This window comes from Ischnura elegans, chromosome 4, assembly GCF_921293095.1.
Source record: "Ischnura elegans chromosome 4, ioIscEleg1.1, whole genome shotgun sequence".
NCBI classification, from domain to species: Eukaryota; Metazoa; Arthropoda; class Insecta; order Odonata; family Coenagrionidae; genus Ischnura; species Ischnura elegans.
Window position 1 is genome coordinate 63,809,326 of NC_060249.1, and position 15,184 is coordinate 63,824,509.

At 38.6% G+C, this 15,184-nt stretch overlaps 1 protein-coding gene across 1 annotated transcript in view; it reads right to left on the bottom strand.

The window, feature by feature from the left end:
* The window catches only part of LOC124157597 (rab3 GTPase-activating protein non-catalytic subunit), a 128,539-nt gene that overhangs the window by 8,387 nt on the left and 104,968 nt on the right, over positions 1-15,184 (bottom strand). The gene's annotated exons all lie outside the window — the stretch shown is intronic.

Sequence of the window (15,184 nt, forward strand, 5' to 3'; positions counted from 1 at the left end):
GCAAAATTATCCATCCTCTAGAAATTATTTTTTTAGAGTGTATAAAATATGATCGAAGGAGTAAGGAAAACCATTAGGGAGTGATTATTTCTTCGGCTCAGATGCTCAACAGACCCTGGAGACAGTCAGTTTAGCTGAAGCAAGTATTGAGCAGACAGGGGATGTTAAAATGTGTTCAATGGAGATCTATTACATACACAAGGGAGGGAGAAAGAAGAATTTATGGCTAGAATGAAAGGGAGTAGGGCTTATTGTGAATCAAAGAGGAAAGTCCAATTTGGAAGGGGAGACAGCCTGGGGTTATCTCTAAAACGCTCCTCACAAACCTTTTTGAGTAGTAGAATAGTTTTGAGTAGTTTATCAATCAAATTCTCTGAGTCATTGGCAAGGAATTGGAAAGGGTAGGTATCTATCCCAGTCCTCGCTTCCAACATTTTCCCCAAAAGTTTAGTTATTCTTCTCTTTATAATATGAAAGGAATGCAAAGCAAAGACAAATTGGGTCTCATCTTCAATCACATACATACTAGGCTACATGGTAAGAAGGTCGTGCCGGTATCACTCGTAGCCAAAACAAAGTGCTGGCTTATACATAACTTTCAAGCTGAAAAGTTCCATACCAGCCTCTTTTGAAATAAAATGGAAAATTTTGTGCCTTTTTAAACAAAACGATTAACTTATGTCTCATATCAATCAGTTCCTTGGAAATAGTGAAAATGTAGTTACTTCAAAACTGCACGAAGTAAAAACAGTACATAGTTTGAATGGCCACCTTAATTGGACTGAATGTGAATAAATATAGGCAAAGTAGGTGATATGGTAGCTATACATATTATCAAATTCTAGTTAATAATACAAAAAATATGACAAAGGAGAAGTATCTATGCAAATACCAGGAAATTTACTGAATAGTTTTGACTTCACTTTTGTCATGACTATGTCTAAGGAAGCTCATTGTCAACATAAAATATGTATTCTCACATGGTTCACGAGATTAGAATGAAGAGAATGAAGAAGGACACACCTGAAAAAGTCTTCAAATGAAGAAGAAATGAAACATTTGTGGATCCAAAGTTCTCTTTACCATGTATTCCATATACACCCATGCCTAGCTTAACGTAAGGGATGAGTTCCTTGGGATCTTTCTGCTAATCGAATTTGCATTATTTGAGACCATTTTATTAACATTGGGAAGATAGGGATACGTTCCGGGTAGCATAGGCGGATCTATGGGTGGGAGGGGGCACAGGCAGTGGCGCAGCGAGGGGGGGTTTTGGGGGATAAACCCCCCCCCCCCCCCAGAGCTCAGAGACATTTTTAAGTTTAACCCATTTTACTTAATTTGATTGATTTAACTAATATCATATTGTAAGGATTAATAAAATATCCCTCAGAAAGCCGTTAAACTCACCATTTTGAACCATTTATCTATAAAATTCCGCAATTTATCAATCTCGTACCTACCGCTTATCCTGGTGGGTATACCGAACCCCACACACCCCAGTGTTACTTGCACCTAAACCCCCCCCAGCCTAAATTCCTAGCTGCGCCCCTGGGCACGGGGGCACGTGCCCTTTCCAGGTGATAAAAAAACAGAAAATATTTTTAATACGGTTATCATTACGTTCGTTTTATTTTGTGTATTCCGGAGCCTCAATCATTTAATTTAATATTAATAACATCCATATCAAAACAAAGAGAATATTTTCTTCAATAATTGTTGTATTTTTTTTAATCTCAAATATGAGAGGACCTGTTAGCTGACCTTGTTCCCTCCCCCCCACCCCCCGGAAGAAAATGCCTGGATCGCCCCTGCCTGGTAGCATAGGTGTAGGATAAATGGGGAAAGAAACACTCCAATGGCCGTAATAAGGGACCTCGTCACAGGTATAAACAAAACACTGTGTGGTATGCTGGAACGGGAAAATTCGCAGCAGTGACCAACCCCAGCCTCTCAACCGGAAACCCTTCACTAACACACGATCAACAGTGTAGAAACCTTCGCGAGGGTTTTGGGGGACCTTGCTAAGGCTGCTTACGTTGAAACCAATCACTCGCTCAACTATGTAGGAACCTTCGCGAGGGTTTTAGGGGGGCCTCGCTAAGGTGTAGGATATAAAATTTCCTTAAAAATGTATGTATTCCTATTAATAGCCTTAGAAAGCCTTATTTATACAAACATATATAGTTTAAAATACCTTTAAGGATAGTAGGCACGCATTCAAAGACTTTTTTCTTGTAAAAAAAATTCGTAAGTGCTTTTGAAATCTCCTCTTCTCGTGCGGGTGGGCTAACATCTAGGATAATGATGAAATCATGAAAACATGCTATTCAGGGGTTTGTAATGCATTGCCAACAGTTGACGAATTTTCAAACCAGTGTTGTGTCACCCAGGCCCTTTTGTTGCTCATCACAATGACAGGCAAATGCTGCTTAGAATACTATTTCATTTCTCGCGGATTTGGTAAATGATAAATCATAACTGGCTTTCATTGGAAGCCCCCGAGACATTAGCACCAAGCATCAACGTGAAACGGTCTTTAAATGCCTTGATACCTTAACCAAATTTTTCTTCCCTGAAAATGAATGACCGAGATTGCACTCTCTTCCAAAATAATCCCGTCTCGTCAACATTAAAAACTAGTTGAGGGGGAAAGGAGTCACTCACAATCATAGCTTGGAGTTCATCAGAAAATGTTGTGGTGTCTAAGTACATATTCAGCACTTGCAGATTCACCTGTTATCGCATTACTAAAATACCTGCTCGCCATTTAAATTCTGGAACCAACCGGAGCTTCCACCAAATGTCTCGCAGCAATCACACCCACATCTTCTTTATTGGATTCATGAGCGTAGCCAGCGAGAGGCAGGAGGGGGCAGCTCCCCCCCCTCCTCTATAAGCAAAAATCGCAAATTTCTTTTAGGAAAATAATATTTTTTCAAGCAAATAATTCAAAAAACAAATAAAGAGATGTTACAGTTTCCTTAAAATGTTGATTTCATTCACCTTTTCCATGCTTAAGTATTAACTACAACTTGAACAACCATGGCTTGTCCCCCCCCCCCCCCCCCCCCCGCCAAGTTTTGATCCTCGGTACGCCCTTGAATGGATTCAAATAAAGCCACAGCTTTTGCACAGATAACTGCCTCTGATAGCTGAGGAACATCATTTGACCGTTTACTATAAATCCAAGTAATTAGAAGCCCTTCCGTTTTTTTTCCAGCAATAAACTTCGCGTAAGTGTTGATCGCTTGGCTGAAGTTGGTGTGGCTGATGTCACTGACATTTTAACCTTGAGGTCGTCGTTTAAAGATCGTCTTTATGTACAATAATTGTACGGATTGTCGATGTAGTGAGGTTAAACTTAAGCGCAATATTGCTTTGACGCTCTCCATTTCCAAAGCAATATATCACTATCAATTTCTCTTCTAGGTTATTCTTTTCCTTGATAACTTCTTTACTTTTCTATCCGCATTCCATTTTCTGCCATTGTTCACTAGGTTTTTACTCCCTTTGGCTCTATCAAAATCAACTTAAGCAACTGAATAACTGCCCCACTGTATTCCTGAGACGAATAAGGCCTACAACTGCGTGGAAGGAATGAAGCGAATGTGCTTGAGACCAGGGATGCCGACTTACAAAAAATATAGGGGGGCCCAAACGGGGAAATTTTATAAGTAGTGAGTTTTAAGTTTTTGAAGCCTTTTAGAAGTCATATGATCAACATTAGAACCCTGGTAACTCGAATCTCGATATCTGGACACTCCGACATCGACAAGCCTGACACATTTTATCCTCACACCCATAACGAATTTTTGAGGGGGCTCGGGCACCCTCAGGCCCCATGGAGTCGGCGCCACTGCTTGAGACTCTCTCTCGGACCCTTTTACGTGTTGATGCTATTCATTCGCTACTCGACCACCGCTCCCTCGTGATAGCCGATGGCCTTGAAGGCTTCATGGTGGGCCCTTCATCGCGGAAGTCAATGCGCCGAATAACCTATGACGGCAAAAATGATATCTCAAACCGTATCATAGAATAATATGGTCTTCCAACTTTCCTCCGACCACTTTCTCCAACCTCATGCTCGTTTTTACAACGTTTTTCTTAACTTACTTTCGTGTCTGTCTGTTTGTCTGTCTGTCTGTTAGTTACGGTGGAATTTTGTAACTCAATTTTACCACACTTAACGACTAGTTAGAGCACTGAAACGTTCTATATAGCTCAAATCTTGATGACAATGCATGTTTATATGCTTTCTGTCATGAGTCTGGCTATATTTCAAAAAATATTTACAAAATTAATTTTTTATGGAAAATTAATTCCACATTTATCCAGTGGTGGCGCTGCAACCACATTTCAGCGAATTTTTTGTGTGACATGTTGAATGTTGTGCAACTTATAAGCGCATTTTTCAGAAAAAAATTATGAAAATAATGCATAATAAAATTTTAAGAAATGTCTGAAAATTTTATTCATGATGTAAAATAAAATTGCGTATATTGGTCAATTATCATTGTTAGATTTAAATCATTTAAAACTAAAAAGAAGAAAATAATAATATTATAAACTTAAAATTTTAAAAACTTTTTTCTCGCCAACGAGGGCAGCACTGAGTTACGATGGTAACTTTTAGACGTGTAAAGTGTAAACGCGCCGAGGTTCCGATCGAGTTCGATACATGCGTAGTGTAAACGGGGTTATGGATTCTAAGTGGAGGTGTACTTACAGGAAGCTGGCGACACCTACACTACCACCTTAAACAGAGAGCCAACTTATTCGGCTTTATTGATACGGTGGTCACTTAAGGTGCTAGTGTAGACCCGGCAATTACTCCTAAAAATTCTAACTAAACTGGGATTTGATTTACCAAACATATTCTTATCTAAAATCAACACATTCGCATAGTTGAAGACTACATTGATCTAGGAGAAATCAAAAACGCTCAGATTTTAAATCTTTCCGACATTGCATGTTAAGTACGCAATAACACATTCATGCATAATTGCTGAATACTTAAACATTATTTGATGACTTCTTGAATTTTAACATTAATCAATCAACTAATTTGGTGCTAATTTCTAATACGTTCAGATGTTAAGTACAGAGCATTGCCTTCTCATTCAATATAAACTGAATTTTAAATAACCTTAATAATAGTGAATTGTATCAATTAGTAGCAGATAATATCAATTTATATAACGATGGAAAACCCAACTGTAAATGATAATAATCCAAATTCGCTTAAATGTAACCTTATATGCGCTCAACGTTTTTCGTTTCCGTCGAAATGATTGTCATAAAGTAAGTCACCATTTGAGTAACAATTCATATCGAGACTCGGATATGGACAGAGAAATTTATTTTCTTCTTTTCATTTGGCGATAAAAACGCTGATTTTCATTTTTTTTGAGTTAATTATATTATTCCGCGTCTGATTTCAAAAGTCACCGCCAAAAATATAAGTTCTTATTTGAATTTGACGTGGTTCTTGCAAACTCCGTGTGGTGGATAACCAGTTGCGCAGAGTCCTCTGGACGGCGATTCTCTACACTAATCCCTCATAGTGTTACGAGGTTACGAGGGTTATGAAATGGTGGTAATATTGGGAATTCAAAGGATAAATTTAGCTCGATATTTGAGATTGAAAATTTGGCCCCATCCTCTCATGATTATTAATTTCACTTGCCTCAAGGCCACACATTTTTGGTGTGATATAACCTCACCTAAAGCCATTAGCAAACTATGGGTCTTTCGTGGTACAAGTACTATCACTCCATATTTATAACTCATATGGCCTGGGATTGCAATTGTTATTTTTTCATATCTAACTTTGCGTAATTTTTAAAAATTTCTATTTCTAGGCAGTCATTCAGCTCCTAATCCTTTGGTGGAATTGGTGCTGCCTCAACCTTGGAAAACGCACAATAGGGTAGTTTCCTTCGTCAAAGAAAACGGAAGGCATTGATTGCGATTCGTTACCCACCATTAGTGTATTCATAATACACAAATTATTTGGTTTTTGAAATACCGGTTTAGACGAATGGCAAGGGTCAAATTTTATCCTCATTTGAAAAAGGCCAGATTGGCGCCCATGCGATTCCACTCCACGTGACGTCACAGGGACCTAGTTTCTACACGAGAGGATAGGAGTTATACATCGTCTGAGGTTACCAATGCATGCATGAGGCACAGAGCTCAGGGAAACATGTCTTAATAATCACCTATTAAAACTGGCTAAGGTCGGAAAGTTTTCTTCGTTTGATAAGGTATTGATAAACCTTTTTTAAGCCAAGCGCTACCAGCAAGCAAGGTACTCAGCTACCCGCTAGCATCCTGCGTCCTACCAGCGCTCAGAGCCTCGATCAAGGTCACCTCACAAGGCGGGAGGGGGAACCAGAAATGCATCGCACGGACTTTTTCCCATCATCCCTACTTACGCGTCGCGTTTTCGCGCGCTTGAAAATTTTCACTTTTCATTTAATCGCGAAAAATAGATGTAGTCATTTAAAAATCTAAAAGCGTGAAATACATACTCCAGGAGTAATAATCTTTCGATTTAGGCAATAAAAAAATAATAGGAAACCACCCTATTCTTCATGAACTTTGAGATTTATTTACATTTGTTATTCTTCCAACTTTTGTCCTTATCCTTTCAGCTCACCGGTACTGTGTTAAGTGCTTGTGCTGTCATGAATAAATGCATTGAAAATTAAACAACTATCACTTCCTTCAATTGGTCCCCTTTTCCTTTATCTTGGTTACTGTTTCGGTTGACCTTGTAATACGTATTTTTGTGACTTTCTTGGGTTAAGAATTTAGCCAGGTGTTTTTGTTGTGCCTAAAGTCTTACATAGGGATTACCAAACTTACCCTCAATGTTTTATCCGTTGAGGATTGCCTATTTGTGTTGGGCTGTTCACAGTTTAAATTAGGTCCAGGGCCGGCCTTAGGGCTGGGCGACCAGGGCGACCGCCCCGGGCCTCGCGCTTTGGGGGGCCCCGCGTTCGTGAAAAAAAAATTAAAATATACGATAGTTTTGAAAACGCAATTTCAACTATTACTGTATTGTTAAGTCCGTGCTAGATAAAAAATAATATTATGAAAAAGGAATAATAATGCAGTAATTTTTATTGTGCAATTGCGTTTGTCAGTACAATACTGTGTCATGTGAGTGATAACAACGAGTGAGAGAGTGCTTTAGGCTTACAACTAATTAACTTTCATAATCTAACTTATAAAAATACGTACCTATTGAAAAAGCGCGCTTTTTATGTTTATTTTACGTTATAATTTTATGAATAAATATAATTATAAATTTTATTTGTATTATACTATTATGAACTATACTGCGTGATGGTATCATAACGGCGTAATTACGAAGTCTTAATTTGGGAGGGGAACACATACTTAGCCAGAGAGTGGTAGGGATTCAAAATGCTCGAGTTTGTAGATGGGGTATAGAGTTTAATATTTTAAGTGAAGGGCCCCGCACTGAAGGTTCGCCCCTAGCCCCGCACCTGCTAGGGTCGGCCCTGATTAGGCCTCTGTAGCTATTACTTATTTTACATTTCAGAATGACCATTTAATCTTAACCTAATCCCTTAACTTCGCCTACGGTTATAATTACTGCTGAGGAATTGTCCATTTCTCTTAATTTTGTTTATTAAAAGTCAAAATAAGCAAACTCCACACGTCTCGACGTCTATATCTTTCAACACAGTCCAACATTACTGATGCGACAAACAATGGTGAACTGCGTCGCTTTACTTCGTAGTATCCATGAGGCAATCTAGAGGATTCTAGCACATTTACCAACTTTTAAGAGGAAGTATCCCTCCTGTTCGACCGACCTTTTTAATTGACGAATTCCTTCATCAAAAACTTAACGTTACTTCAGTTAAAATCCTGAAATTTTCATAGAACATGATAGACACTCGCCAACATTTTCCTGCATCTCAAATTTCAAAATAGCACATTGGTATTTCACCACGGGTAAAATTTTAATATTTTAGGTACATTCAAATTTTTAAAATGGTTCACAGCATATGCCCTGAAAATTTGAAGATGATGATGTTAAATCAAATTAATAATACCTCGCGAAAAAGGACAATTTATGACTAGTCGAGAGGGGGGAATGCGTCCCTTCTTAGTGCGAGATGATATCCAGACACATTTTACTTTGTGCTTCTATGTACAAAGAATAATAGGCAGTTCTTTCGTATCTCTTGAGTAAGTATAGTAGACCTCCGTTTCACGATGGATTCGACATACCATCCGGGCCGGTTTTCGCTCCCTCTTTAAAAATAGGATGGTCCACTATTTTTTTCTCAGCTGTCTTTAAATTTGAAGCTAAAAAAAAACGAAATATTAGTTGTGTTAATTTTATTTTCTGCCCTCTGTGCTTATATCACAAATCTCTGTCAAAGTGGCAAAATTACGTGATGCGCTGAAATAGTCTGCCGCCATGTGATTTAAGGAGTGACGCCAGCAGGCAGTGTCGCTGCGTTTGTAGGCGTCCTCTCCGCACTGGGAGCATTGAGATGATCGCGCTTGCGATAATCACTGATCTGAACACATTACTCCGATCGAAAATGTGCCGAAAAAATATAAAATGAGACAGAAATGAAGCATGGATTACTTTTTCTTTCTAACTGCCCTCAATATCAGCATAAACGCCCTAAATAGCATTGATTTCTGCTATTAGAGCTGTATTGGACCACACTGGTCGGTACAACGACACGCATAAAGCCATGAATGAAATCAAGGAGAAGGTTTTGGTTGCCAATATCCACGGAGAAAAATTAGTATGCAGCGATTTGCTGACGACAAAGCAGTCATAGCCGAGACAGAGAAGGATTTGAAGAAGAATTTGACAAATATGGAGGGGACAATGACCAGATATCGGCTGAAAATCAACAAAAAGAAGACTAAGATATAAGTCTTCAGCAAAAGAGAGGAGTGTCAGACAAATATTAACCTAAAGAAGCATAAGCTTGAAGAGGTGAAAGAGGTTTCTTACCTGGGAAGCTGAATCCCGACCGAATTGCGCGACGCTAACCACTACGCCACCATACAAGGTGCTCCGGGGTAACTGGGGCATACTTTTTCAATGTTATAGTACAATATCATTTTCGAATATTTTTTTTACAGATAACACCAGTGGATGGCTGAGAAAAAACACGTAATGATTTATCAACTCTGGGACTAGCACATCATGAGACTAAAATGTAATTTCTACCATTTAGTAATATTTTATGTTATTATTACTTTCACGTCTCAGTTGGCCTCAGTTACCCCACGACTTAGGGGTAACTGGATCACTCAATGGAAAATCCCATTTGAGCACTGCCACAACTATTTTGGGTAACTGGATTTATCTAAGTAAGTACTTTTAAAAAAATATTTGTTTACGCAGCTTTTTTAATAAATATGAATTTTAAGGCCGTATTTGATCAGTAACGGAGACCTCACGGATTTTCCTTTCCAAAGACATAATAGAGGAAGCATCATACCATTAGCAGATTCAAAAATCAATGTTTCTGTGTCTTCTCTTTCAGAGGTTTTGCGTTGAATATTCTGATTAATAGCGCCCGTAGGTTTGGAGGGATCGTGATAGGAGGAAGAGGGTAGTTTCCTTCATCAAAGAAAACGAAAGGCATTGATTGCGATTCGTTACCCACCATTATTGTATTCATAATATACAAATTATTTGGTTTTAGAAATACCGGTTTAGACGAATGGCAATGGCCAATTTTATCCTCATTTGAAAAAGGCCATATTGGCGCCCATGCGATTCCACTCCACGTGACGTCACAGGGACTTAGTTTCTATACGAGTAGATAGGAGTTTTACATCGTCTGAGGTTACCAATGCATGTATGAGGCACAGAGCTCAGGGAAACATGTCTTAATAATCATCTATGAAAACTGGCTAAGGTCGGAAAGTTTTCTTCGTTTGATAAGGTATTAATTCTTATATAAGCCAAGCGCCAGAAGCTAGCAGGGCACTCTGCTACCTGATAGCAGCCTGCGTCGTATCAGCGCTCAAAGCCTCGCCCCAAGGTCACCTCACTTGCGGCAGCGGGAACCAGAACGACGTCACGCGGAGTTCTCCCAGCATTCGTACTTAGGCGTCGCGTTTTCTCGCGTTTGAAATTTTTCATTTTTCATTTAATCGCGAAAAATAGATATCGTCATTTAAAAATCTAAAAGCGTGAAATACGTACTCCAGGAGCAATAATATTTCGGTTTGGGCAATAAAAAAATAATAGGAAACCACCCTAGTCTCGTCACAGTTGAATATATTTCCCGGCTTCCCTTTCAAACGAAGTTTCTGAACGAGATCCGTTAATTTTTCAAACAAGTCATGAATTACTCAAGGATTAGTTTGGTCTCAACGAGAGTGCTGAATGTTTTAAGGAGACTCAAATGGTTAAGCGATTTCTATTTCGAAACGAGAAAAACTAGTCTGGGGCAGGTCGCTGATTTTTGAACCTGTTATCGATTTTGTTTAGAAAAATGTAACACTGTACAATGTCTAATACCTCTTCACGAGTAAGGCCAAAACTATTTATTTCCATACATTTTATTGCATTGGCAATTCATATGATGTCTTACCGTACTCCTAGAAATGGGATAAAGCAATGCTACTCTACAAGTAGTATTGTTCCCATTTTTAAAATCATTTACAGCATTTTAAAGATCTTCAATTGAGTAAGTTAGTCCAGCACTCTTCTAAATTTTTCCTTACATTTTCGCACCATGATCTGCAGCTGAGCAAAATGTTTATGTTAAAGGACTTTTTAAGCTATTTCAGAGCTAGATGAAAGTACATAATAAATATCTCCGTGTAATTTTAATTCATATTAACTGTTGGGGCTACTGGGTCCGTCACAGTCACCCCAAACTCCTGCTCCAGTTACCCCATTTATTAAAAAACCTTTGGGGTAACTGGAGCATCCCTATAAAAATCTACCGGAAGTATAATTGCGATAACAACCATATACAGGAATAAAATCAACCTTCATGTTTATCCTAAATTAGTTTATAGTTTGAAATGACTCGCCAAATTACAATGAAAACCAGCAAATCTCACTGAGACTGGTCGTTGCTTCGAAAAATCTCCAACCTAAAATTCCACAGCAGCCCAAATTCACAAAATGGCTCCAAAGGAGGTGAAGGATGTTGTTCAAGGAACAAAAGAAGAACAAGTAGGTGAGCCTACCTGATAAACTCAAAATTCCCATTAATATGCATATAATCTACCAATGCCCCAGTTCCCCCATGGCCCCAGTTACCCCTGACCACCTTACCATTCAGTGATGCGGGAAATTCTATTCTATAATCCATTATAATTCGGAGAATTCTGCTGTGTTTCCGCAGCACATACGCTATTCAGTGCAACTTCACCTTCACTGTTCTGGAGTATTCTTTACGCACTAAAATCTAACTTTCACGTATCCTTACTTTCAGTGCCAAAGCATTCGTTGAGTGCTGCAGAAGGATCTATGGCAATTTTTCGAAATGGACTTCCGTTTTCACGGCCTTTAAAATTTTGCCTTTTTTCGGGGCATACTACAAACCTATGATAAGCCCTTGACCTTAGAACTTGTAATTATAGTGAACTGAGACTCCATATTCTAACTTAGAACAATTTTTCGGCCGTTTCAAATAGCTGTGTACAACCATATTTGCCGATCTTGTTTCCACTCGTACAATGATTGAACAAATACAATATACTACGCCTTATTTTTTAACGAAACAAAAATTTTAATACAGTAAAATTTTATTCTTTAATTTGTAGAGTGATTAAATGCTGCCAGCGAGGTTAGGAAAAACATTGCGATGCGCTTTCGCAAATCATTTCCTAGGAATTGTCGCAACAGTCCTTACGAAGTCAGAATTAAATGTATTCCGAACAAAATAAGACTTTCATTAATCAATATGCATAAAAAAAAATTCCTATCGTGAAATTATCCAAAAACATATTTCATGTACCTACATTTGCTCTGTTGCGTGTACTAAATGGATTGGCGACAATACTATTTACATCGATTCCTCGTTTGAAAATAATTCAGATTCAACGTAGAATGGAATACATTTCGCGTTCGGTCCTTGGGAACGAAATAATATCGTGACGCGAGGGTCTGCTGCATTCCTTTCTGCATTCCAACATGCATACAGTGCAACGAAATATGTGTTAACTTCGCTTTGGAAAGGGTATTTCAAAGCCCACTCTCTTTTCCAAAACATGAAATTTTATTTCATTATATTGGCAAACCCAGGGCCAGAACTAGGAGTTTTGCCAGGGGGAAAGGTCCGTTTGCCACCCACCCTCCCCTGATCCCACATCACTCCCCTCTACCTACCACCACTAAAATATAATATACCCTTAACCTACTTTTTTGAGATGCGGTAGATGAAATTACACGCCGTATGTTTAATATTAAAAAGTTTTATTGACACTATCGTATAGTAATTAAAAAATTAATAACCATTTTTAAATACTTAAGATAATTTAAATAATTAGAAAAATTGAATAACTTTTTAGTAAACTTCTCACATTTTGCCTCCCCTTGAAATGTGCCGCCCGGGCACGTGTCCCATTGCCCCACTCCAGTTCCGCTCTTGGGCAAACCTCTTTCCCCCGAGATCGGCTGGATTCGCAACTGACTGTATTAAATTGAGAAAAATTACAATTCACAGCTTTTTTAAGGAAGGCATGCATCTATCGTTAAGAATGCTGCTATCTCTTCACATTCGATTCCATAAACTACATGAATGGCAAGTCCGTTTTTGCTCTTTATTATCTCATCAGCAAGGATAATTATTGATGCTAAGTACCCAATAGGGTAGTTTCCTTCATCAAAGAAAACGAAAGGCATTGATTGTGATTCGTTACCCACCATTATTGTATTTCATAATATACAAATTATTTGGTTTTTGAAATCCCAGTTCAGACGAATGGCAATGGTCAATTTTAACCGCAATTGAAAAAGGCCAAATTGGCGCCCATGCGATGCCATTCCACGTGACGTCATAGGGACCTAGTTTCTACACGAGCAGATAGGAGTTTTACATCGTCTGAGATTACCAATGCATGCGTGAGGCACAGAGCTCAGGGAAAAATCTCTTAATAATCACATATTAAAACTGCCTAAGGTCGGAAAGTTTCCTACGTTTGATAGGGTATCAATAATCCTTATTTATGCCAAGCGCTACCTGCTAGCAGGGTACTCTGCTACCTGCTAGCAGCCTGAATCGTATCAGCGCTCAAAGCCTCGCCCCAAGGTCACCTCACACGGCGACAGCGGGAACCAGAGTGAAGTCACAGGGGTTATCCCAGCATTCATACTTAGACGTCGCATTTTCGCGCGTTTGAAAATTTTCACTGTTCATTTAATCGGGAAAAATAGATATCGTCATTAAAAAATCTACAAGCGTGAAATACGTACTCCAGGAGTAATAATCCTTCGATTTAGGCAATAAAAAATAATAGGAAAACACCCTATTGTCAATGAAGCGGTAGTAGTCAAACCGGTTCGTCAATAATCAACTCTTCTTCTGTCAAGAGACAGGCCAGGTGCATATCTCCTCGGGCATTTATCTCTTTTGTGGGAAGTTCACCCTAAAGTAGGTATGCGAAATGATTTCAGAAGTAAATTATAATCTTCCGAGAGATAAAAATGACGGAAGGTTGAGTGAAATGAAAGCATTTTGTGGTTTTATTTGATAGTATAATACGCCTTATCGAAAGGCACGCCTCACCCGACGTATTTTGCGAAAACAATTAGAAATGCTAATGAGAAAATGCGTACGTACCTCCACTATTTCAGGCAATTTAGTTTTTCTACAGTGTTTAAAAGGTTAAAAATTGATTACATGCATAATAAGCATTATTACAAAGCCATAATATCAATTACCTATTGAGCAATTTTTTTCGTCCTTCACCAACCTCCTACTTTCTACATCTCCTTTCATCAAACACGATTTTAATTATTTCGTACCATTTTATAGTCAATTTTTACCGTGTAATAAAGACGTTTCTCGGAAAAAATAGTACCTAGAGAATTGGGAAACTTAGAATGGTCACATTGCAGTATTGTTCTGTTATACCTTCGAGCGTGTCAAGAGGTGTGCATACCCGCAAGATGTCCAGCGGCAGAAGTTGTATTACGTGACGTAACCAATGGTAATAAAAAAACAGCAAAGGACGCGTCGGACGCAACCGAAAGTAACACTACGGGGTTTGGGATCGTGATATGCATCTATGCACCAACTTTGGTCGCAATCCGTGAATCCTTATGGAAACGTATAGCGGACAGACAAACAAACATCATCTTTTATATAGTTTAACTAAATAATAATGCTCACAAGTGAGCCGTGTCATGTAGTGATATTCCGTCATTCCAAATATTTTGCGTATATATTTAAAAATAAAAAATCATAGGATAGCCTCATACAGAATAAGAAAACATAGCCTTACATTGATCTCTCCCCTTTGCTATTGTCGCGAGAGAAGAGGCAAATCAGAAAGGCCAAAACCGCTAAAAGGCCTCAGTTAGACGAATATTTCTGAGTGGCGATATCGCCTTTCATCGTCGACGCTATGCTCTGCAATTGAGACAAAACAATTTTTAAATTTTCCAATGATAGGAGTGAGTATAAGAGAGGGCACGTCAATACGTAAACGGCTATTTCGTAACCGATATATCGTAAACGGACAGTTTATAACCGCGACAATTGGTAACCATACAATTCGCAACAGACTAGTTTATACATGCAACAGTTCGTCTAGACGATCCGTAACCGGTAGTGATGAAATCAACTCATGGATAGTATGAGCACGGTCTTAGAATATGAGAAGGTCTGGACACTCTCCGTTCAGGCATGGTCATTTAATGAAGCCGTTTCCCGTTGAGGCCGGTAGGGGCGCCACCTATCCTGAAGGGCAAGTTTCCTACGTATCTGTATACGATACTTCAATAATTATGAACTTATTTATGGCAAAAATGAATATAAACACATCGACAGTGGTTACTAGTTAACAAGTTCATATGCACTTAACATCTTATAGCGAAAAATACCTAGAAATCGTTCTCATACGTGAGTATTAATCAAATGGAAGGCGTTGGATTTCAGCTTCGTCTGCTTCCATACCTTTGTAAAATCAGTTACAGCCA